We start from the raw sequence: 25278 nt of genomic DNA on the forward strand, positions 1-25278 counted from the left end.
CAGAATATCAAAAATTCTGATTGGTTGGTTGGTGTTTTTTCCCCCTCCTGCTTTCCTGGCCTTCCTTCTATTGGTGCTCTTTGAAAGATACATTTTCTTGAAACAGAGAGCCTCAAACTGAGCACAGTATTCCAGCCAAGGCTTTACTAGTGTTCAGTCTGAGGAGAAATGCTTTGTATGTCCTAGATATGACAGTTCTGTTCACACATCTCTTTGTACTGCAGCTTTTTTTCACAGCAGTGTGACATCGTGGACACATGTTCTGTTTGAGATTTACTGTGGTCCACAGCCCCTGTTCTGAAGCCATGGTGTTTATTCATCTGTTCCTAGCCTTGCAATTGTGCAACTGTTTTCCCACTTGAATGCAGAAATTGACAGTTGCATCCTATTTCTGCAATCGAGATCATTTGGAATTCTATTTTTGCCCAGCAACATCCTTGAAGCTCTGCCATTTTGTTACTGTTGGTAAATCATAGAATCACGTAATATCCTTAGTTGGAAGGAACCAAACTCTACTCCATTACTCATGTAATTAGAGATCCAGGACATGTCCATGCCCAGGGAACTACGTTTGCTATATTCTGTTGTTACTCACAGAGAAGCACTGCTGATTACTTTTTGAGTAGTTTTGTACCACTGCAGTCTTTTCATTCTGTTCACATCTCTTTCACTTGCTCAGTTATTGAGTTCTGAGTCAGTGTCAAAAGCTTTACTGAAGTCAAGCCACAACAGACCTGCTGCTATTCCCACCTGAGGTCCATTATACTGTCATCAAATGGAACGAGCTTGGTTTGGTGTGATTTTCTTGACAAATCCACGTTGGCTGTAACTTATCACTTCATTAGCTACCACGGACTTAAAGATGTGCGATCATCTGCTTCAGTACTTCTCAGGGAAGGGACGCTGAAGTGATTGACGGTTCCTGGCTCTTCCTACACTCCCCTTGGAATTGCACATGCTATGCGTTCCCTTTTCCCCTCTTCTGAAGCACCAGTTGTCTTCATGAGCTCTCAGTGACAACTGCTCACACCTCTGAAGTCGCCTTATCACCTTCTCACTCTAGCGTGAAATCCTTTGGGCCTAGCAAATCTGAAGAAAATCTAATTTCTCAAAGCAGTCCCTAATTTACCAATTTGTCTCCCTTGAATCCTTGCCCTTATGAACTGGAGCTTGCCATCACCACCGTTAATGCGAAGGGCTGGCAGTGAATGCTGGTTTCTTGCTATCCCATCAGAGGTGTTCCCCAGGGCAGAGCGGCCACCTCTGCGATCTCTCCTCTCCCCTTGCTGCTGCTTTGCTCTGTGTTTCCTGCTCCGCTCTCTCATTGCCCTGTCACATCGTTTGCCAGCCGCAGCTTGTTGCAGGACTGCCTCTTTTGTGCAGCTCCTTTAGCGTTTGACCTAGTTTTCCACTTTCTGTGGGAAAGGCACCGCTAAGCAGCAGGCGCTTCGACTTCCCGCTTCCCCGCGCCCCGGGGAGCCCGGCGCAGGTGAGGGGAGGCCACGCTGGGGCGGGAGGCGGCCGCATTCGGCACTTCGCCCTTTGTAGAGAGCTCTCACGAGTTTCTCCTCACGCCCACAGAAGGCATTTCCCACTTGCGCTCACAGCGCTGCCGGGGTCAACCCGAGCTCGACGGCGCGGGGGAAGCGGCGCGGCGATAACGGCCCCGCTCGTGCCGGCGGCGGGAAGGCGACCGAGGTCGCGACCGCGACCCCGCACCACACTGCGGGAGGGGGCAGCGCCGGACCGGGAACGGCGGAGGAATGAAGCGCGCATGCGCACTCCGCTCCCCGGGACGTGGGGCTCCGTGTGCGGTATGGGGAGGGGGCGGGAAGCTTACGCGATGACGTCATGACGCCGCGCGCAGGACGTAACCCCGGCGTGACGCACAGCCCGGCGAGCCCGTGAGTTTCCCGTTATGCTTTTTTTTTTTTTTTTTTTTTTTTTTTTTTAAATGCCCTCCCCCCGCTCCCCTCCCCCAGCGCTGAGGGCAGGGCAGGGGGCGCGCGGGCGGGGAGGGCCAGGGCCGGGGCGTGGGCCGGGGCTGAGGCGGGCGCGGCAGGCCGGGCCGGCCGCCCTAGCGGCGGTTGGCGGGCGGCCGTCGCCTCCATCCTGCTGCATCGGGAACATGGCGGCCGCCTCCGACCTGCTGCGGCTCCGCGGCTCGGCCGCTGCCGCCCGCGCGGCGGTAAGTGCCGGGCCCGGGGCGGTGACGGCGCGGCGGGGAGAGAGCGGGCGGCCGCGGAGCTACCCCCCCCGACGCCTCGCCGCCTCCTCCCGGCCCCGCCGGAGGCACCCGGCCCTTCCCCGGGCCGGCCAGCGGCCTCCCGGTGCCCCGGCCGGGCCGGACACAAAGGGCCGTGCGAGGAGGGCTCTGCGCGGTCACATGAAGCGGCGCAGCCAGTGAGCGCGGGGCGGGGGGGAGCGGGCCGCCGCCATTGCCAGGCACGGAGCGGCGGGGCGGCCTCGGCGGGGCCGGGGGAGACCGCGGGCCGGGGAGCAGGTAACGCCGGGCGGGGGGAGGCCGAGGCTCGTGGGTGGCCGGGGTCAGCCCGGGGGCTCCGGCGGGCCGCGGTCCCGCTTGCTCCGGCCACGGAAGCTCGCTGCCCCGCCGCGCTCTGGCCGGCCCGGTGACGCGCTGTGCCCTTCCGCTCCCTTCCTCTTCGGCTCGGAGCGGGGCGGTCACCGTGGGATGTAAGGTAGTGCCGGTCCCGGCCCGCCGGCGGCTGACATCGGCGCGGTGCCGCACCGCAGCGAGGCCGAAGTTAGCAGGCACCCAGGCCGCGGGGCGGGGGCTTCTGAGCAAAGTTTGTGTTACACCGGGCTGCGGCGGTGAGCATCACCCTGCCCAGGATCGTTTATCGTACAAAATCTGCAAAGTTTCCTGTCGTCGTGTCTCTGTATACATCCTTTAGTCTATCTGAAGTGCTTGCATTGGGGTAATATGGGCAGTATAAACTGACAAGTCATGGTGGTAATGAAAAACAAACTCTGTACATCCAAGCAGGCTTCCATCAGTGCTGTAGAACTCTGGCCCTTTAAGCGAGATCTCACCTACAGTCACGTTCTGATTCCGCCTCCCCCCTTCCTAGCAGATAATTTAATTATGAAGGTTGTGTCATGGAACTTCGCTTTGAGACTCGTATGGGGAATGAGCACGCACCAGATTTTAGGAAGAAGCCATTTCGTGTTGTGTAGCTTAATGAACTAACACATGGGCAAACACTCGGAGAGGTTTGTGTTCCAGTGATAAGGATCTCCGGAATTCCATCAAGCGATTGTACCCTTTACTGAGAAGCTTATGCAGTGCGTTTTTAAAATAAAAGTTGCAGAATATTATTCTCATTCAAATTATGAAACAAGGCTTTACCTGGAGCATTTTCACATTTGAGAGGTACATCTGAGTTTTGACAACTTAATGTGGTTCTTCTGTATAAAATCCTTCGCTGCCTGACTTGTGTATAGCAGGTGATTTGAGGGCAGAGCAGATGAACTGATTAGGCAATGCCGAATAGATCCTGAGGAGCTTTTAATGGGTCACTTACATGGAGAGAAAACGCAGCAATTTCCTTATTGGAGAGGGATTTAAGTAGGGTGCATGGAGGAGCAGTGCAGTGTGACAATCCTATTACGCTGACTTACCATCAAAGCTGATGATGCAGACCTGTCTAATAATGACTGCAGAGGGATGCAGTGCAGAGTTATGCATGATAACTAAAATAGGAAGAGTCTTCAAAATATTGTCTTTAAAATAGTTTCTTCCAACACCTACTAGTACTAGTTCAAATAGAGGTTTCTTATTTTAAAAGTTAGGCAGGAAACATTTGGGGGGTAGGAGGATGTTAATTTCACCACTAAAGACCTTTCTTGTTTACAGAAATAACTTTTCTTTTGTCGTCTTTTGTTATGCTGAAAACAGTCCTTGGCAATGTCATTTAGCAAAATCAGGGCAAAAGTGTATTACTTTTTTTTCCTGAGATCTTGTGAAATCCAGCATCTCTTCTGCAGTGAATAACATGCGAAAGTATATGCCTAGGGGAATGCCTATAAAAGTTTGTGAGTGAACGCTAAAAGTGGTCAGTGTGGCCTTGAAATCTCAGTAGGTGACCTGAGCCGTAGGAAGAAGAGGCCCTGTTGACACGAAGCATCCTCGTGAAGTTAATTATCAGAGCGACAATTGATTGAAGCAGGAGCATCAGCAATTGAATTAACAGGATGTTTAACAATAGTGGCAGTGCCTTCCACTTTAAAATAACAGTGCAGGCTGAGTTTCAGTACGGACACTTGGGTTGCCTGGGGAGCTTCTGGTGGGATGGTTTGTGCTTCCACTTGTATGTGCTTGCACAGCCTACTTGTGCACAAACTTTCTATTTGTAGAGCCTTCTGCAGAATACAAATGGAAAGAGAATAAGATTCTTTGTAGCAATAAAGCATATGCATGCTCACGTGCCTCTGTTCACCTTGAGCACTTCCAGGTTTTTTTACCAGCTTGCACAAGACCTCAGCAGTGAAAACTGGACAGAATTCCGTGTAGTTGTGTTGCTTGCTTTGCAGTTCCCCCGAGGTTGGTTTGGCTGAAGGTTCTCTGGGATGTTGCAGGCTGACCCGGTTGGTTTGGCCGGTCAGGAGCTCACTGTCAGCATGGTTTTCTATTTTATAACAGCTTTTTGTGTTCTGCAACCTTCAAATGATGCCGCTTTTAGTGGGTTACCTGTTGAGATTATCGTTTTAAATTCCTTCTATCATTTCAATACCAAATGCCCCACTCTAATGCTATGGTTATTTTAAGCTAAACTGAACTGATTCCGTATGTGCTGTGCATTTTGATATTCTGTACTGTGTATTGAGAGATGGGTGAAAACATTTAGTAAAATCAGGTTATATCTGCACAAAGTTGCACTCAAATTGACTTGTAAACTGATTTAGGCTGGCAGAGCCTCCAAAGCATGATTCCTTCAGCTGGAATTTGTGTCCAAACAACTTGAGAGCGTGAAGAAATTGGTGGTAAAACAAAGCAAAACAAGTCTTCCTTCTCTCAGAATGTGTTCATTTATCCTCCTGAGCACTCTAAAAGGAAGCGGGTTTTTGGTAGCGAGCCTTTTTCCTTGCTGCTTTTTTGGGATGTAGATGCAAACTTCATACAGCTGCTGGCAAAAGAGCTGAAGTTACCGAAGGAAGCTATGAATGTCGGTCATTTTGGTTGATACACTTAGATACTACTGGGCTAACTGGGTTAAAGGTTTCCTTGTAGTTTGTGGTCAGGAAAACACCCTTTTAATGCTTAATTAAAGAAAAAGTCTTTTATGTCTATATGCAGTGTGTCTCTTAAATCAGAACTTGTGTCAGCTAATAGCAGAGAATTCACACACGCGGGGGTGGTAACTGTCGCACCCACGTTGTTCACTGCGTTGTAGAAAAGGCTTCTTTCTGCTGTATGAGGATGTGAAATAGGCACTGGGATTTCCCTCACTGCTGAAATCATCTGAAATGGACCCCAATATGGTACATCTCTACAGCATGGTAATATTGCTTGTGCACCATTTCTTTAAGTCGCAACTGTCAAGAAGGGCCATGGAATGAGTGTGCACAGACTTGGAATGTGCATTTGAAACAAAGATGGAGAGAACATGATGGTCACAGGATCAGTCATGTTACCTTGTGTGTGATGCAGTGCGCGTTTAATCCCGGGGTAAAGTCTACCCATAATTCTGTTGTACTCACTCCTAAATCTCCTTGGTGGAAGGAGAGCGAGCTTCTAAAAATTCTAAAGTAAGGAAAAAAACCCCAATAAAAACTAGTGTCTTGGGCTGCATTTCTGTCCCTGTGCAACTGCTCTGAGCAGCTGTTAGGTTGATAAGTTGTTGCTGCAACGCCCTTAAGTTGCCAATGAGGTTGAAGGGGAGAAGGTGGTGAATTAACAGTGAGTGTGCAACCGTCTTGTTTTTGTTATGCTAAACATTAACTGACTGTTTCTTAGCAAGCTTGGGACTACAGAGTTCGCTTCCTCCAACCGGGGTGATTGTGATGCTGTTAGTAGAACTGCTGTTCTTAGAAGTGGCTACGTCCAGCTACTGGGAAAGGTACATCTCTAGCTGGTGTTATCACTGATGGACACTGACTGCTTAGTCCTACATGTAATTGATTAGTTGAAGAATGGTGGACTATTTAGAAATTTAGTATTTCTTGAAACTTAATCCAGAGGGTACAAAGTCTGCTAAAATCAGAACAAAGGTCAGATCACTGGGCTTGGGAACGTTTCAGGCCTGTTGTCAGTGTGTAGCAATGATTTTGTATGACTAGCATTGCAGGTTGGGTATGTTCTGTACTTACACAAACTTTGGAGTTGAAGAAGTCCTACATTTTGAAGGAATTCCGGGTGCCTTAGTGACCGGTCCAGTTGTAGCTGGAGACGAACTGCTCGGTGCAGCTCTCCCATTTCCTGGGCTGACTGTCAGCACTGCCCTGTAAGAATGCTTTCGCCAGCAGAGTGGTAGAGCACAAGCAAAGCAGGATGCAAATTATAGGTCTTGTATAGTTTTAAATACTTTATTTACAACCTCTTGCCTGACGTTTCCTTTTCTAACTTGTGAAGAGCAGGGAATTCCTTACCATGTGATCACTGTAATGCTGAAGAGTAGTAACTTAATACTTCCTACCTGTCTGCTGAATACTGAGCTGTGCTTTATCCCATCCACCTTTCCAGTTCTGCTTCTTCAAGGGGACAGTGGTGAGTGTTCCACTCGAGATTTCTTTCCAGAGCAGACATCCAGAAGGGGAGGTCAGAGGACTGCTTTGGGAAAACTGTTGCTTATGTCTGCGTGTAAAGCATGGCAGTGCTGTAATGGCTCTGTGCTGCTGGTAGGAAGTGGCGGGCATCTGTTTCTTGTCTGGCTGCAGGCAGCAGGCTGGTGGGGGATGGCTTGGTTTGGTTTGGTTTGGTTTTGGTTTTGTCTGTTCTGCTTGATAGGTTGCTGTCTTTTTTCTCTCTCTCTCTTTTTTTTTTCTTTTTTTCATCTTTGGCTTTGTGCTTCTCGTGTCAGTCCTCTGAGTACTTCTGCTGTTTGCTTCTGACTTACACAGCTTTTCTAGGAGCATTGTTATCTCCAGTTTGAATAATTCTTGACTTTCTCTTTTTACAAAAGCCCTTAATGTTTACAGTGTTTGCTGCTGATACCTTTCTTCATCTTTATACCCAGGCATAAGCAGCAGCTTCATGGCTGCAGAGGTTCAAACATTGTCTCTATTATTATCTTTATATTAAAAATATATCATTTTTCAGTCAAAAGAGGCAGGAAAGTCAAAATGTTAGTCCTTTAACTAGGTTTCCATGCACCAAAACAGTGCTTGCAGTTTATTGAAGAGTTTACAGTATTTTCGATTATTTTGTTTGCGTAGAAACTGTAACTGCTGTTAGGGAGTCTCCAGTAAAGACTTTGGTTTCTGTGCCCCTCTGATAACCCTCAAGGAGGAAAGAGGCAGTATTTTCTAATGAAAGCTTCTTTTTGTTTGCTCTAAGTTGAGTCGGTATTAGAAGTGTATTTTCATATATATTTTTGCTTGAAAAGTTCTGGTATAAATGACTTTGTTTCTTCCCCCAGCAGGGCTGGTTTTTGTGCAGTGGTTGTTGTGAACGTATCTTCTGTGAGAAAGCCTGGAGTGTTTGTGCTGTTGGTGAGTGGGAAGCGCCAGCTCTGCAGCTGGCTGTGCAGCGGCTACTCGTCCTTCCTGCTGGCTTCCTTTTTGTTTGTGTTTTTTCTCGATCTTCCTAGATTTTCATATACATGTAGGCATGAGTGAAATCAGTCTTGAGCAACGCTTTAAAGACCAAGAACCTGTTGCATGTAGCGAAAGCAACTGTAATGCATAACATTTATACCAAAGGTTAGAGCTCTGAAAGTGCTGCAAAAACAGTTTTTTGTCTTCTGTTAACTTGAAAACCCAACACCAGTTATTGCCTCCCTCTCGGGTACTTACTAACAGAAAAAAATTAGGACAGTTTTTTTGGGGGCGAAGGAAAGGAGAGAGGATAGGTGCTGGGGCTACGTAATGGTGAATGAACTGAGATGAGCTGTGAGCAGCAGCCTTGGAGGCTTTGGAGCAATTACAGAGAGGGAAAGAGTGCTCTTTACCTCATATGCAAACTGCAGTGCAGGTGAATCTGAGGTGGAATGGTTACTTGTGTGGTACATAAACCAAAGGAGACACTAAAGACAGCATGTTGAAAAATTCTACATCTTTGTTTTGGGACGCCTCAGAAGGTTATTTTGTCTGGCTTGTTTAGGACTTTGGGTTTGCACTTGTGTCTGTGTCCTTATAAAGCCTTGAATGTGCTAGGCGGTGGTGACACACGTAGTGATGAGAAACAATAGGCTTTTTCATGAGCTTCTTCAGCAGTGGTTCTCATGGACCTTTTCCGTGTGTTCCTGTAAATTACTGGCCTCTGTTCCCAAACTTTTTGGGTGGCGAGACTTAGCGGATAAATTCACCATGATTCTGACAGCTGAGCCTGTGGCAGAAACTGCGTGTGGGTTAGTGGGTCCCTTTCCTTTCCTGGTGTGTATGAGGTTTGGAGAGGAGGGCGGCTTGCCCACAGAAATCTTCTTTCCCAGTTTTACCACTCTGCCGTGATTGTAAGAGTGCTGTTGCTGCTTGCCATTGTACCAGTAGAAATGTATGCTAACAGGCATTATTTATTTCTTCTGCAGAAGGAGGGGAACCAAAAATAGAAGAGCTGCTTGGGAGAAACCATTTGAGTTACTGTATAACAGAAGTGCCCTACTATTTCCAAAAATACCACGCAGGTACAGCGATAACTCATTTTTAGAAATGTCTAAAAGAGGAAAAGCTCTCCCGTTTTGATCCTCTAGAGAAAAAAGTGGTTGCAGCCTTCTTGAAAGAGATCTTTCAACACAGATGGTTCTTTAAATGTTGAAATGGGTAGTGGGAATTGAGAAGTGTAGTACTCTCTTGTGTTCTGCATCTCTGCTCTTGATTCCTAATTCTGTAAGGTTTGTTTGTCTTGAGATGGGTTGATTTCATTGCTCAGTTATATAAAAATTCGTTACCTTTGCATTTCTGAGCGTACTGGAGGTCTGACACGGGTGATCAGAGAAGAAGGTGTGCAGGTGGTACTATAGCAGGGTTTCATTTAAAAATAAAAGTGAAATTGAGATGCAAGTTTTTCAGGAGTTGTGTGTCTGTGTTCCACTTATCTATCTAGATAGATCTTTGTAAACATTCATATAGAGACAAGCAATTCAAATCCTGATATGCTATTTTCCAATGTCAGAGCATTGTGTTATGGAGCAAGATGCAAAGTTTTAAATTAATATCATGTCTAGGATAATTTACTGGCATTGAGAAAAATTGGGAAGATGTGCAAGTTCTTTGGTCTCTTCAGAAATCCAACAAAATGCATGAGTGAATTAGAAAGATGAGTTTGTACTTTTGCATGCAAAGTACTGCAGTGTTCCAGCTGGAAATTTCCTAATAGTGTTTGGAGTGTTAATAGGGAATTGTTTGATTTGGGCTTGTTAAACCATTTAGAGAAAAGTGGTTTTGTTCAGTTTCTGTGACATGATCATTCTGATATTTAGGATGTTGGGCACTGCTTTAGTTGAAATTGTATTTAATGTATTTCAAATAAACTTAGTGTTAGGTTCACCTGGTAAGCTGATTCTGCAGCGTGCTGGTGCCTACCGCTTCCAGGGGATGTGAAAATACCCAAGAGGAAGGATTGGAAGTGGTCCTTTGTATTGTGGTTTCCATAATCTTAAAACAAAATCTGCCAGTTTAGTAATATTAACTTTAGGGCCCAGGGTAATTTTATTTAAAATTATCTCCCTGCAACTTCACTTTTATTCCTCCAAATAGTTTTATCTTTTCTTTCTTATTTTTCTTTTTTCTTTTTTTTTTTTTCCTACAGTAAGTCATCTGGAATGCCATTTTCAGCAGGAAGAGGTGTAATGTCCTTTTTCTTCACGACTTCTGTCACTGTTGATTCATTAGCATTTCTTCCTGATCTTGAAGGAGATTTTTGGCATTCAGATGTGGAAATCAAAGGTGTACGATCTTAATCAACGACTTATTTAAAAGAAGGCATAAATATTAAAGAACCACTATGAAGCATAACCTTTTGTTACCACTGCTTTCATTCAGAATTCACCCTTTGTTTTTAATAGGGCAGCCCTTCCAGTTGAGTAAAAAACAAAACAAAACAAAAACTTAAGAACACCAAAGTCAAACCCCCCTCTCCTTTAAGTCTTGTCCTCAGTATGAATCTGAGTGGTTTATGACAACCTATACCTCAGTTAAAAAAAAAAAAAAAAGACACAAATATCATATTGTTTTCCTCTAAATATTGTGAATTCCCAGCAACTTTCTGGTAGGCTGATGTAGTGAGGAAATAGGCTTGGTTCGGGTATTCCCCAGCCTAGTTTTTGGAACAATTTCACTCTTCTTTGCTGTAATTTCCCTGATTTTTCTGTTTTAGTTGTCCTTTGAATTTGCTTTTGTGCATCTAGGAGAAAGATGCAATTTCTTACATGAAGTCTTAGTAATACCTTGTGTATTTCTGTACTTCGAACAAAATCCTGGAGTGTAATTAATTCTTGGCTTTTATTTTCTGTGTTGCTTCAAGTTGATTAAATAGGAAGTGATCCGGTTCTAAGCATTTTTGTTAGAATTGCTCTGGTGAAGTCTACTCCTTTGTGTTGTAATAATATTAAGGCAGAGTTCCTCTCTCATGCATTTAAACCAGAATAATTCACATTTCACAGAATGGTTTGGGTTGGAAGGGACCTTTAAGATGATCTATTTCCACCCCCCTGCTATAGGCAAGGATTTGTTGATATTCTCTAAGCGCTTAGTCTTGCTTGTAGTTTCTGCAGTGTCTGGATGAAAACAAATATGAAGCAGTGTAGCTAAGCTTGAAAATCTAAATGTGTATGTTTATAAAACTTCCAGTGATTTGGGGATGTGTTAGTTAATATGTATGAATTGGTTGCAAGAGGTATTATCGGATGTCTTTTTAATTGTGGGCGTGCAAGACCAACGGCAAGGCTTCCTTTAATTTAAGTGCTCGCCTTCATTTGCTTTAGGAAGTTCCGAAGTTATTCGTGTAAATTAAATAAACTATTCACTTGCTAGAAGAAATACATTTTTCTTGTGGTGATGTCCTTTTTTAAGGAGCAAGGCAGGCATGGGAAGCATACAGGTTTCTTAGCTCCGTTAAAAACCCGTCATTGTGTCCGTATTCTGAAATGGAATGGTTATACGTGTAACTTGTGCCAAATGTATTGATGTTTCATAATGATGATTGTATGCAACCTTAGCCACTGCAAATTCAGTTCTGTGGTAACCCACTGTAAAGCCTATAAAATAGGCTTAGAGCGTGGTCTCGTGTCTCTTTTGTTCCTTGAGCTACTGTAGAAAATTTGGTTGGAAAGTCTGTTTTCATTAGGAAAAGTGAACTTAAATGGCTGTATACCAGAACAATGACAAGAAAGTGTATTTTATTATTAAGTCCCAACCGACCCAAGTGCCTAACTGCAGCCAGCGGGCTGGCTGTGCACAGAGGAGCATAACTAATGTGGTTTGCTTTCTGCCGTTGTCTTTTCTGAAAGTTTTACAACTTGAGCATACCAGAAGGATAGATTTCTGTAGACAGAGTAATTTGTTGCCGTAATCTGTCATATGATGGAGACTTCAGCACTTATATCATGAGGTCGATATTTCATATGAGTAGCAATGTTTGTCTTGTGACTGTAATGGAATATTTAAGGAGGTGAAGAATAAGTGGCCAAACACTCAGACTGTAATGGTTTTTCTTCTCTGTGGCATGCCAGGTATGTTGTGACCTTTTGACTGTAGGTGCTGGCTCAGTTTATTGTCTGTGCATCTGTATGGCTAGGTAGTGGAAACTAGGCCAAATGTGTACCAAAACAGTGCAGAGAAACCCAGTATTCTTAGTATATGCAAATGAAGGGAGGCAAGGCTCCACAATTTAAAGGGTGAGAGTTTGTAGAGAGTGGCATTTATGTAAGTGATGGACAGTGTTGGAAGCTTGAAGTGCTGCCAGACCAGGAGTGAGCATTGAGTAGCTCAGTGAGGAACGGGGTTTTACTTACTTGAAAAACCATTTGCAGCACCTGCTATAAAATGACAGAATGGTTTGAGTTGAAAGGCAAGTTAGTCCACTCCCGTGCCACAAACAGGACACCTTCCACCAGCTCAGGTTTCTCAAGATCCCAGCCACCCTGGCCTTGAACACTTGCAAGGCACAACTTGACCCCAGCACCAAGAGCAGTCCCCTGTCTTCACAAAGCAGGCTCCTGTAAAATGGAGGCTTTACACCGCTCATGTGTGACTCCTCAAAGTGGTCTTTTATATGTCATAAGGAATGGAATGTAGAAAGCAAAGTATTTTGTATCTTCGTTTCGAATCTGGTAAGCAGTAGTTGAATCCTATTGTATAAAACATGTTTTTAAATGTATATTTTATTTGGACAAGACTATTGCAGGAAGACTGCTGGTATTGGAATATATTTAGGGGAGTGTTGTATGTAGTTTTCTTCTTCCTGGAACACTGCTTACAGTGGCAGCTTGGGCCTCCAATAAGCAGTCTCTGCGGGACCCAGCTGTGGTGCTTGTGGACATTAGTGCTCCAGAGTGTCTGCTCCATCCTCTGCTGGAGGTTGTCATCATAGGGATATCAGAATAAAATGTCTCAGCCAAACCAACTCATAGTTCAGCATAAACCTTTGAGATAGTTATTATTAGTTCATAAGCACTGTTTTACAAATATTTATGGAGATCTAAGTGCATGGAATCTCCTGAAAAATTTTGTGAGGACTTTTTGTGTTCACATGCATGGAGAACGCGCTCCCACTAAGGCTACCAGCATGAGATTCCCTTTCCTATCACGGTCTATGGGAGAGATTAGAAATGCTGCCTTAGAGCTTGTGATCCTAGCTCAGCTGCATGTTCAGCTAGAATAGACCTGTGAGGAGTTGCATTTGTAATAGGGCCCTGGTTCTTAGGGGATAGTCGTTGCTCAATTCCTGTAGGTAACTTTCAGAAGCACTCATTTAGTCTTCCATTACTGTTACGGGGTGTGTATTTCACTTTCTTATTAGTGCTCTCCCACCATTGCTTGCTTGTTTTGAAAGTGTCATGGGAAGATTTTTTTTTTATTTTTATTTTTTTTGAGAAGGGAGTAGAAATCAGAGAGCTGAAGTACCTCTCTGTGAAGAGGAGCTGGAGTTGTTCAGCCTGGAGAAAAGACGGCTCTGGGGAGACCATGTAGCAGCCTCCCAGCACTTAAGGGGGACAGGGAAGCTGGAGGGAGACCTTTTATTGGGGGGTGTTGTGACAGAGCAAGGGGGAATGGCTTTAAACTGAAAGAGGGGAGATATAGATCAGATATTAGGAAGAAATTCTTCACTGTGAGGGTGATGAGGCACCGACACATCCCAGAGAAGCTGTGGGTGCCCCATCCCTGGAGGCACTCAAGGCCAGGCTGGGTGGGCCCTGGGCAGCCTGAGCTGGAGGGGAGCAGCCCGCCCATTGCAGGATTTGAACTATGTGGACTTTGAGGTCCCTTCCAACCCAAACCCGTATGTGATTTTATGAAAATTGTCACATTTATCAGTAACCTTGAGCTGTAGGATTTTAGGCTAAGCCTTTTATAAAAATAGCATTGCAGTCTTAAGAAAGCAAGGAAAGTGTTTCAGGTTTTGTCATTTTTAAGACTGCAAAAATGTCGAGGAGTTGTGAGAGCACACACTAGTTTTGTCTCACGTTTTCTAAACAGAAAATCCAGGGAGATGTGAATCTACTATGAAACTGCTTTTGGCTCCAGCAACTGCTTTGGTTGTGTAATCTCTGTTCTGAGAAGGGTTTTCCAGTGGTTGCTCCTGTAAGGGCACAAAGCACACAGCTACCTGAGTAGCCTCATTCTGGACCACGTTCTTACGTTAAAATAGGTTAAAATAATTACATTACTGGTCTTGTTTCCAGCATCCTACAAACTGTTATGTCTCTTAAATGCAGTTGTTTCAAAAGTGCACTACTGTGCTCCTGTGATTAATGTAAATGAATTTGCACAGAGTACGGTATTAGCAAATACTGTTAGATAAGTACATCTGACTTAAGAAAGTAGTCTGGAGTGAGATATCTTCAAGTGTGTAGCCAGAGAGAAAACTTGAGCAATTTGCTGCCTTGGGGTTTAAACAGAGTTTGTAATAAGAGTTGTTGGTGTCAGAAAAGCGCTAAAGCTGGGAAGAAAATGGCTACCCGAAATCATTGTTGCTACAGTAACAACATGGCTTGACTATTAATGTGCTGCTTTCATCATGTTAGGTGTGCTATGTGCGATGCTGCTCCGAGGTAAAAAGGACCTTACTGGGGATAGATTTAAATCCACTTGGAAGTCTGACAATAGCCATTAATATCTTGTTTTAGAATATTAATCTATTTATTGGAAAGACTAATTTGTAGCGAATATTTTTTTAACTACTGTTTTCTACAAAAAATAAATTACTTAACGGTTTTCAACTGTACTGATAACTGTGTGGTTATAAAACAATTTGCAGGAGAATGAAGTACAGAGTGAGTGATCTCTTTCAGCAGTAAGTTTAAAAGAAAACTATGTAGGTTGTTCTGAATCACTTATTTATTATTTTATTCTATTTATTCCCGTGGAAACTACAACAGATGCAAAGAGCACAATAACAATATCTGATAGAGCAAATTCTCAGCTACAGTACACTATTTTCCAGCATAGTCACCACAGGTAGCTGTGCATTTTCACCAGCAGTGAGAAGAGCCTGCGTGCTGCACTTGCAGCATTCTGCACCGCTGGAGGAGACCCACTGTGGCCACTGCTGAAACGCACCACCCACTGTGCTCACATCTACTGATTGGTTTCCATCAGTGTTCAGCAAGCGTCGATGAGTGTCAGTGGGTGCCATTTTTTTCCACATAGAGGAGTTCATTGTGCTTCATGTGCACTTCCGTGTCAGACACCATTCTGTCAGAGTGCCCCTCTGCTGCCATCTGTCACACGGCAACAACACATCATGGGATATTGGTGGGACAGTTCAGCCTCTACTGCTGTACCGCCAACATACGCCGCTGACATAATAAAATATGAGGCACTGCTTTTGGGGAACCCTTCGTAACACTCTCAGGAATTTAGTGTGCATTAATATCATCATTTCTCAGAAATCCAACTAATTTTTTTTAACGCTGGGAAGCTGTTTGTTTTGTCTTGTTGTTTCAAATGCTTTACTATTTTGAGTTAAAATTAGGAAATTATAAACCCGACATCCTGACTGAAGATTTAAAAATAAGGAAGGATCTTATCCAAGACTGTAATCTGTGCATCTCTCTGCATTATATTTTATTTCATAGGGCTGTCAAACGTAGGTGTTTTGTAGTAAAACTTGAAGATTTTTCTCTAATTGAGAAGAGCTCGGTTACACTGAAGAATTTCAAAGATGTGTAATGAAGAGGTCAGGCAGGAAGGGATGTGTGAAGTGCAGTGAATGTGTGAAAGCAAGTTAATGCATTGCTGTGTGCCTGGGTTCCACAAGTGGGCTGGGAGTGGGTATAGATTGGTAATTGTCTACTTTCCATCCAAGTCCAGTGTGTGTGGAATGCATTGTATAGTGTGTCAGATCCCACGTGTGTTTACTTTGAATGTACTTGTATAGTATTTGTATGGGACAGTCTTACTCCACCCATGTACTGTCTCATACAAAACAGCTTTCTGACTCGTTTCAGTGGAGTCCCGCCTCATTTGCTGCATCTCAGAAGTGTGCTGGATATATAAATTGCAATTTTCAAGACTGTAGAAAAACGGTTGGTATGTAAGAACAGTCATTTGGGCAGTGGGATGTTGCTGCTTTTTGTTACACAGAAAAGGATGCACCAGTTTGGTGTACACAAGGCTTGAACACTTTGTGGCTCTTTTGTGCAGCTTTGCTTCTGTGTTTTATTGGAATTCAGAGGGCTTGGCAGAAGAGAGGATGGTTGTTACTTTAAGAAATGAACTTGGAAGTGGAACAGATTATTTTCTTAAGATGAGTGAATGGGAGGTGCTGCCTCTGGTATTTAAAAAATAAAAAGACAATGCATGCTTTCAAGTTAAGGCCCTTGTTAACTTAGAAAAGCACTTCAGTGAAGGAGCTTTCTGCTTTGGATTTATCATTGCTTATTTCCAACTGAGAAACTAAGTATGCAAACTTGGACTAAAATTCCATGGCCCGTTTCTGTACAGTAGACACGGTCTCGTGTGTTTGTGTCTGTGTTCCAAAGTGCATTCGTGCAGTTGGAAGGCACGTCCCTGTATTTTGGTGTGCTGTGTATATAAAGCTTGTGTGATGATATAGCAAAGGAATATGCAGTAATTCAGACTGGAGGAGTTCCACCGCTAAAGGGCTGAGGTAGTTACTGCACAGGTAATGTATTGCAGAGATTTAGCTGACAGTATAATGATGAGAGAAGTGTTCAATGTCAAGGATGATGCCAAGGTTACGTGCAGTGTCAGTAATGTGGAGTGAATCAGAGAGATGATGTCACACTGCTTTAGGCTTTTCCTGTTCAAGAGAAGCTGTTATGTTCAAGGTATATAAAGGCAGGAAATCAAAAGCCAGTTCATGTGGTCAAGGTAAATGGACTGAGGGGTGGCAGAAAACTTAGAGATGTCTGCTATGCAAACAATATATTGATTTGTAGTTTACATTGGCAGAGTGTTACAGAAGGAAGGGGAATTGTTGCTGTGCAGCTTATTTGTGTGTATTATGGTAACTATCATTGTGAGGAGTGCCATTTGATTTAGCTGAATATTGACAGACTGAATATCAGCAGTATGTAGGTTATTGCAGCTAACCTTAGCTGGTGGGGAAGCTGCAGTGAGAAGTAACCTTTGGCAACAATATATTAATATTTTTTCTTAAGATCCAGATCTTTAATGCTTCAGTTTGCTTTTATTTGTATTATTTTTTCTTTAATTTGTTGGTTATTATATACTTGCTTACTGGATAATGTATGTTCCAAGCAGATAGCTCTTAAATATATCTGCTTTTTGTTCATGTCTGCTTGCTTCTCTGCAGATACCTTTCCATGCTGACTGTGTGCCTGTTGTATGCATCTTTAAACGCCTACTTCTGTCTGTTTAGAGATGAAGATGAAAAGTAGCCTTTTTAACTGATAGTTGTTCCATTAGTCCAAACCCGTCTATCTAGAATATTTTTCCCTCTGAGAGCTTTTCCTTTTTTTTCTTATTTAAGTAATAGAGATTTTTGAAATAGTAATTAAATTTGTCATTTGACTCAACTGATGATACAACACAAACTCTTTTTTCTTGACTCAGGTTATTCTCTCTGACAGCTTTTTTCCCACTGTGATAACTCGATTGATGTTATATTCATCTATTTGTAATCTGCTTGTTTGGACTGGAACAGCTTCCCTCTGAAGTATCATCAGTTGTGTTCATCTCCTGCGCCGTCGTGCTTCTCCTTGAAGTGCTTCACCATCCCGTATGGGGTGTTGTCAAAAAGCAAAACTTCTTCTCAGTAGAAAAATGAGATCAACAGTTCCACGCGAAAGCCCCACCACAGCTTTGGGAACTGTGCGTGTGCTTTTTACTGTGGTGGATAGACAAAGGAAGAACTGTAAGGGCTGTTGGGTTTTTTGAACTGTTTTTTCATATATAACTCAAAATCTAACAGGAGATGGAAAATGCCAGAGACAGCCTTCTCTCTTTCACTCCCTTGCTTGCTATTTCTTTCAGCCACTGAAGACTCTTTGAAGGCAGAAGTATCTCCAGCAGAAGGACTTAATTTTTTTGTAGGTTGTTTAGCATTCATTTTTGGCTTAATTTTACTTCTGGATAATTTTTCTGATAACGGCTTCAGTGCGGTACCTGTGTGCAGATAGCGCTTTGCAACAACTATTGCAAAAACAGTGATTGTTATTTTTCCCTTACAAGTTTAACTTTGGTAAAATTGATTGTGGCGTTTTTAATTCAGTTGATTGAAGTTGGAATAATACGGGTTGAGATACCTTCTACAAATTCTCAAAGGGAATGTATTTTGTGGTTTTAGAGAAGAACGTGTTGAAGTTCAAGCAATTGTTTAACATACACTGAATGGTAGTTCTGTGTGTTTGTGGGTACTGAATGTTTTAACATATATCAAAAAGCATCAAAATCTCTTCTACCAGAGAGCAGGCAGCTACATTTTGTACAGACAAGGCTATTTCTGATGACTTGTTGGAAAAAAAAGGCAGTCTGGGTTTATATTCAGTGAGTATTCAGCTGTAACGACTGATTCAGAGGAGGCTACTATCATCAGTGAAGGTCTTCCCTTTATCAGGCTTCTTTTGAAACTATTTTCTTGGTGGTTGTGGGTGACCATGCTAGTGGGAGCTTCTTCTGGGTTCCTTGAGGAGCTCTTTCTTATCTGCCACATTAGATCTGTTAGACTTCTGTGGATTCATGGAAGACTTCTGGAGCTGCATCAGACACTAGAAGGAAACGTCTGCCCTTTCACTGTGCCTTCTCTCCACCATGTTTCAGTGTAACAGATCTTCATGCTGGGACCTGGTGTCCTGATGGATGCATCTGTCACTCTCAACCAAATAAATACATTTCCTTAATCTCAGGAAGTGCTTGAGGTTACGACCACAGGTGCAATGCTAGTGCTGTGTTTTTCCATTAAGCTGCTGAAGTGAACTGTTCAGCCCCAGCTTATACCAACCAAAAAAAGCAGTTGCTACAGTTTATTCTCGCCTTTGTTCCTTTGTCTTCCTTGCTTCCCCCTGTAATCAAAATCAACTGTGAAGGTGAAAACTGGTTTTCTATTACATTAGAACTTTTACTTTAAAACAACAACAGAAATGCACTTCTCTCAATTACATTCCTGACTGCAACTATTCCAGGAGAAGGTGCTGTCTGGAAAGAGTTATGGGTATTTTCCCAGAGAGATGTAGAAGTACTGATTGTTGCGGATCTGTTGGGATTTTTCCTGTTAAAAATAAGGACTAAGTGGTAGGTGAGTGCATCAAAAGTCTTATCAGGATTACTGTAAAGGTTCCTCGTACACCTTTGCAGTCAGGTGTCCCTCAGCCTTTGCAATCTAGTGTTTCTCAAAGGTTTCCTCCAGAAAGGGGCCTGTTGTAGGAGGTACTTCATTATTGAAAACAGGGCACTACAAACTTAAAGAGAAAGTGGACAGAAGTGTATTTAATCTCAAAATAAGGTGTAATTGTAATGACCAGAGGAGTTCATTGGGCAACTTTTGTGAAGTAAATCAGATTTGAACTCAGGTGAATTATCTTAATAATAAACTATGTATTGTGAATGACTGTGAGCTCGATGCAGGAGTCATAGGTAAAATATTTTCTACTCTACTTATGTATGGGAAACCAGTTACCTTAATTGTTCTTTATGAACCTAAATTTGCAGTAGCACTTGTAGCTGTTTGCTTTGAAAAGCAATTCTAAGGAAGCTTTTGTAGCTGATCTCCAGCTAGTCATAAATATTACAGTTTTTTAGTGGCTGTAGTGTGGCCGTGTCGTAACAATTCTGTAGCTTTTTAACTTATTCCTCAGGTACTTTCTGAGAACCTTCTGTCTCTCTGTAACTCACACATGCTTGAGTGTGCTTGCGTGGGCAGTATCCGCATACGTGTCTTGGTCATTGTGTATGGACTGGTGAGCTTCTTGTGCCTGCTTTGCTGTTTGATGTGGTGTAAGAAAAGCAGTGGCACTGATGTGCTGTTTTTGTTGTTGATGTTTTTTCCCCTGGTTTGTGATCAGCCCTGGCAGTGCACCAGCCTTAGCTCGTATTCACTGATTAGTGAGATCTGCTTGTGCTTTTGGATGTTGAAGTCTCCCTGTTTTTCTTTGGTATTATTGGGGTGCCTGTGAGGTGTTGTCCATCTCTGCCTGTGCTGGGTGCTTCCTGCTGCCCGTTCTCAGCCCTTACAGAACAGACTGGCAGCATATCAGTAGTCAGAGGCATAGCATTCCTGCAGTGGCCTTTTCACTGCTGCAGGCCACTTCCCTTCTTGGTGAGGCCTTGAGATGAGTACACTGTTCTCACCACCTTCTGAGTCTCCTTGAGCCCTATCTTTGTTACCTGGTGGTGGAGAGACACTTTCTTTACAGCTGCTTTACTGATAATGAGAATTAAGACTCAAAAAATCAGAGGTAAAACATTTGTGATTTTGCCTTTCCCTCAGGAACCTCGAGGAGCTCCCTCTCTTGGATCTGCTGGGAAAGAATTCCAGGTGCTCAGTTATTTCAAATGTCAACACCCTTGAAATGAGAAGTAGCTGTTAAGATTGAGCTGTTTGTGCTGTAGTGAGAGGAATCCTCCTTGACAGGAGAAGGACCTTTGATGGGGAAGCATTGGTTGGGCAGTGCAGGTTTGGTTGCTTTAAGCGCAGTGAGTCTCGGTGCTGTCAGTCATCTTGGCTACAGCTGGTGAGTCCCACCACTGCAGGCTGCTTACCTGCATCAAAACGTGTGTGTGCCACTGCAGCGCTGTCAGCCATGTGCTAGAGCTCTGAGTGCAGTGGTTGCTAAATCCTTAACAGGGGAGTTAAGCTTTAAAGGCCCTGCAGAACTGCAGCAAGTCTGCAGTTTGCTTGCTGGTGAAACTTGTGGCACCTGGCCCTCAGCTGGACAGTACCCTAACTGTGATGCTTGGTTTTCTCTCTTCTCTTCTCTTTCCCTCTGTGCCAGGTGTAGATAAAGGATAACTCCGCTTTTTTCCCAATGTACTCTAAGAGTTCCCTGTGAGCCAAAAAAGTACTTATATTCAAGAATACTTGTATTGGAGCTTTTTCAAAGGGGTGGATCATCTCCAGCTAGGCAGTATAGGGAAAGGTTTGCCATTTTATGTAGCAGTCTGAAGCGCTTGGTCTAATGTAAGGTGTTGCCATGCCAAAGCTGCAGCAGCACAGCGTGGGCTGTGCCTGCTGGGTTACTGTGTCCAATTGTCTGGGCTTGGTCCTGTGGTGCAGAGATGCTGTGCGGTTGAATAAGAAATGATGAAAACTGTGTGGAAAACAGTTTTTGCTGGTGTTAGGCCAATTGTAGATCTCAGAAGATAAGAGGATTGTTGCAATGGTGAGATGAGTTTGCAGGGTGGCTGGGTCATTATATTGAAAAATTGCTTGCTGTGGAAGATATGTTAGGCTGGGACTGGCTTTCGCCAACCAAATTGCACAGGCTTACTGAGATGTCTGTTTTAGTGCTAATCCTCGTGCTTGGGAGTGTTCAGCTGCATAGACCTGCTTCCCCTTTTCTGAAAGGTGTTTTGGCTCATCATGCATGGAAGGTGTATTTTGTGAGTTTGTAACTGTACTTGCTACTGAGCCTTCTGTTACATCTAGTAGGGCTTCGCTGCTGTTTGAAAAAAATGCTTTTGCTTCTGTAGGCACAGGAATTGTCTCTTTATAAACTTGAATTTTTTTGTTATTATTTGGGGGGGAGGGGGAAGTATGACGTAATTGAGAAAGGAATGTATCTTTTCAGTAACATGGCAGAAAGGTTGCAGTTTTATGTGGTAATCAGGAAATGATCCTGTGGCTTGCGGAAGGAGCCTGGAGAATTATCTTCTGCTGGTTTATATTGCCTAGAAAGACTTGGCAGAGGTCTCTTTCCTTACTCTCTGCCTTTGTATTTCAGACAGATGGCTTTGCAACAGCGGCTGGTTGGGGAGCTAAGATTGAAAAAAGCTGCTGCATGTGAACCAAGTTAGGAGAGGAGTCCTAGGCAATGTGTGAGGACATGCATCTCTTTCCAAATTAATTCGGTGATGGGTTCCTGAGTTTTGTCTTGATATGAGTGTCTCGTGCTATAAAGCTGGATTCTCCTTGTCTTTGCTGGTAGTAAACCAGTTTTGCAGAGACGGTATATTTTGATCCATTCTTGTTTTGTACAGCTTCAGTAACTTTAAGTCTCTTCCAAATGTCCTATAGTCTGATACCTCCAACTAGGAAGTGAAAAGTTTCCTTATGAAGTTCTTCTGAAGATTTGTAAGCAAAGCTGAAAAGGGGTTAGTTAATCTGGTATTAATCAACCTATATGAAAGAAAAGTAGGTTAAGATTTTAAAATGGGCCAGCTAGCTTTGAAATTATAGTTAACTTTTTCAGAGGAAAAACTGGTGGGGCCCTGTATTCAAAACCTTCCAACACTTAATTTCAGGTACTTTGATGCTTTTTATGAAAAAGGTCAGAAAAACTTTGATTTCTAACCATTTATTCTCTATGCTTCATTCACTGTTCAAGGAACATAAAATAGCTGAGTTTGAAAGCACTAGCTGAAAATGCAGAACTTCTCTTGCTATGCAACTTTTCCCCCCTCTTCTTAGTTTAATAGCATGTTTATACTTACACAGTTTGTTGATAGGTTAATACCAACATCTGTTGTTAGAAAATCGCACGTGTTTGAGAGAAAACCACTCAAATTTTGATATTTCCAACCTAGAATACACTGATGTGTTAAATTCATGTTTTATTTTACAGGTTTGTTTTAATGTGGAAGTGGATCTCAGAGCTTAATGCAAAAAAAACAAACAAAGGTATGTGGATTTTTTGTCCCAGATTGCTTGAATGCATTAGCACGTACTGCTAAGCAATCAGAAAAGCAGTCAGTGAAAAAATGAACTGTATTGCAACTTGAGTCTTGGTTGCTCAAATTTAGGTATGCAGCGCTGTGATACCAAAAGAGGAACACCATTCCTCCTCCCCCAGTAGTTAAACTTATGGTAACAGTTATGGTTGTTGTTTTTTTTCCTGCAAACTGTTGTAGTCAAAAAGCCATTGGGGCGTTCTGTTAGCTGATGAGAACCAGAATTATGAGTACTTAAGATGGATTTCATTCTCTACATATTATCTGCCTGGTTTCTAAGTTTTGAAAATGTACTTTGCGTTGTCAGAGGAGTGTGTTAAACTTTCACTTATTTTATTAATAAATAACTATGTGGGAAATCTGGCCAGCTACCAGAACAGTATTTCAATTTCTTAATTATGAAATTCTTTTTCTTTCCCTGTTCTGTCCTAAGGAAGGAACTCTATTGGAGCTATTTGTAAGAGAGAATATATGAAAATCTCCTGCAGAATCTGGATGTCCATTTGCAATTGCAAACTGTCAGTTTAGGAACCTGAGCATTTCTTGGCATGCCCCTCCTACCCCCTCTAATTTTTTGAGACAAAAAATGTATTTAAGCACAGATTTTGTTTCTCTTCACGTTACTTCATGTTCTATGACAGGAATACTTTGATTAATTAATTTATTCTCTATTAAGTTACATTAAACACACTTAAGAGCAGTTTGCTTTCAGCTATTTCAGCTTGATTCCTTCACAAGTGTCTTTAGGTAAGATCCCAGATTCAGTATATTCTCATTACTGTGGAGACAGGTCTTGATAGAGTTGGACACACAGGCTTCTTTAGCAAGTAAGATCTGGGTTCCCAAGTTTTCTCCTTGCTGCCGACTAATATACCGTCTTAGAATTTAGCTCAGTGTTTTGAACAGGTGAGAGGGAGGTCCTGTTGTTACACAACAAGAGGACATAAAAAATGAAAGACTACGTGGAAATCGTATGATGATGTTTAATTGGTACTGTTACTGCTTGGAGGAGATCTTGAGGTTCTGATAGGAACATGCAGACCACCTGTACTTGCCTATGTCTTCTGTCTCCACTCATGAGTGTAGTGACTGCAGCATCTTGTAGGCTTCTGACCAATGAATTTAAATTGCACAACTTGGTGCAGACTTGGCCTTTCATGTAAGCTTACATCACCTAAAGCAGTAGTTGAAAATGCGATTTAATGATTCGCTCAAACATCTTGTACTCTTGACAGGAATTTATTTCCTGATGATGGAAGGTGCTTTCTATAGAGGTTTTCTTTGAGAGTGATGAATTTGGGTTTTTGCTTTGCTAATTGCAAATCGTTTGGTTTCCTAATTGCAAATGTAAATAGTAAGACATCTTGGCTTTAGGGAAATCAAAAAACTCATTGCCTGTTAAATGTACACAAGTAAGAAACTATTTAAAAACAATGAATGTATTTTATTAAGATAAATGTCTTTGTTCTTAAGTTTTCCAAGTTCCAGGCTGCACTGTCTGAGCTCCATAGGAGGACCTGTCTTCTTTTGTATCTTCTTTTGAATATGGGGGAAATGTAAGGAAAATAATCTTGCTCGATATGCTAATAGTATAGTTGATCACACTTCCATATAACAGCAAGGGTTACAGGAAGTGCTTGTGCTGAATTTCTCTGTAATGGTTTTTGGCATGAGATCAGTTTTTAAGTATTTGAGATGGCTGGCAAAACAGGACTTATTTCCCAAAGCTGTCTTGAATGTATTTAATACTGCTTTACTTAAAAACAGGAAAAACAATAAATGAATAATAGCACCACAGATGTTGAAAGAGGACAGGTTATTTGTTTAGAAGCTCAGGATAAATTTGGGTGTGTCTGATTTATGCTTCTTTTGGTCAGGCAGGAATCTTACACAATTTTCATGTTGCTATTCAGATAGTTTTGGCTACCATAAGGTGAGTTTTATTTACAGCAATGAGTTAAAACAAAAAAAAAAACTCAGTTATGAGGGGAGTGCCTTAACATTTCTTACTGCTTGTAAGTGTGAGCTTTTGTCTCTTCATCTGGTCACATACAGTGTTATACAGCTACAAGTCTTCTAAAAACGATTTCACATGTTCATCAGTAAGGATGATAATGTTCTCCAAATTGACAGGTTTTTTTTTGTTTTAACCTGAAAGAGCACAGGATGTTTTCTGCATTATTTAGCGCTGTTATTTACCGTCTTGCTAGCTTTTATACCTTTGGTCACTGAAGGAATACAGTGGTTGATCAGAACCAATTTGTTGGTGATGATCACTGGATGCCACTCAATGTCATTTATTACTCTAGAGTTGTAAAGTGAGAGAGTAAAAGTGGAGTGTTCATTTGGGGAAGTCTTTTGGTAATTGGGAAATACAGCATGCTTTAGGAGGTCTCTACATCAGCAGGAGGTACGATCTTACAATTTGTGATACTACTAAAATATGTGCAGCAAATGATTATCAGCCCAAACAAGTAAAAAGCGTAATAAATTGCTGGATACCTCTCAGAACATGCTGGAGAGAGAGAAAAAAATACTACTTTTTTTCACTGTAATGGGAAATGAGGTCAGAATTTCTTCCAAAGCTGGAGAGTGTGTCCGTGTTCTAAGATGCATTTCAGTAAAATTGTG

General features: G+C 42.6%; 1 protein-coding gene across 50 annotated transcripts in view; it reads left to right on the top strand.

Annotated features, from left to right (window-relative positions):
• The window catches only part of ZNF644 (zinc finger protein 644), a 74290-nt gene that overhangs the window by 22609 nt on the left and 26403 nt on the right, over window positions 1–25278 (top strand). For 9 of the 50 annotated variants that reach the window (XM_046944775.1, XM_046944776.1, XM_040705107.2 and 6 more), the window contains exons 1-2: window positions 1854–1904; window positions 22542–22597. The gene's annotated coding sequence lies outside the window, so the exon portion shown is untranslated. Of the gene's footprint in view, window positions 1–1853; window positions 2189–2426; window positions 6081–8705; window positions 8802–20248; window positions 20297–22541; window positions 22598–25278 lie in introns of those variants that run through there. The other 41 variants (XM_046944772.1, XM_046944781.1, XM_046944773.1 and 38 more) reach the window with 13 other exon arrangements.

Source organism: Gallus gallus, chromosome 8, assembly GCF_016699485.2.
Source record: "Gallus gallus isolate bGalGal1 chromosome 8, bGalGal1.mat.broiler.GRCg7b, whole genome shotgun sequence".
Taxonomy (NCBI): Eukaryota; Metazoa; Chordata; class Aves; order Galliformes; family Phasianidae; genus Gallus; species Gallus gallus.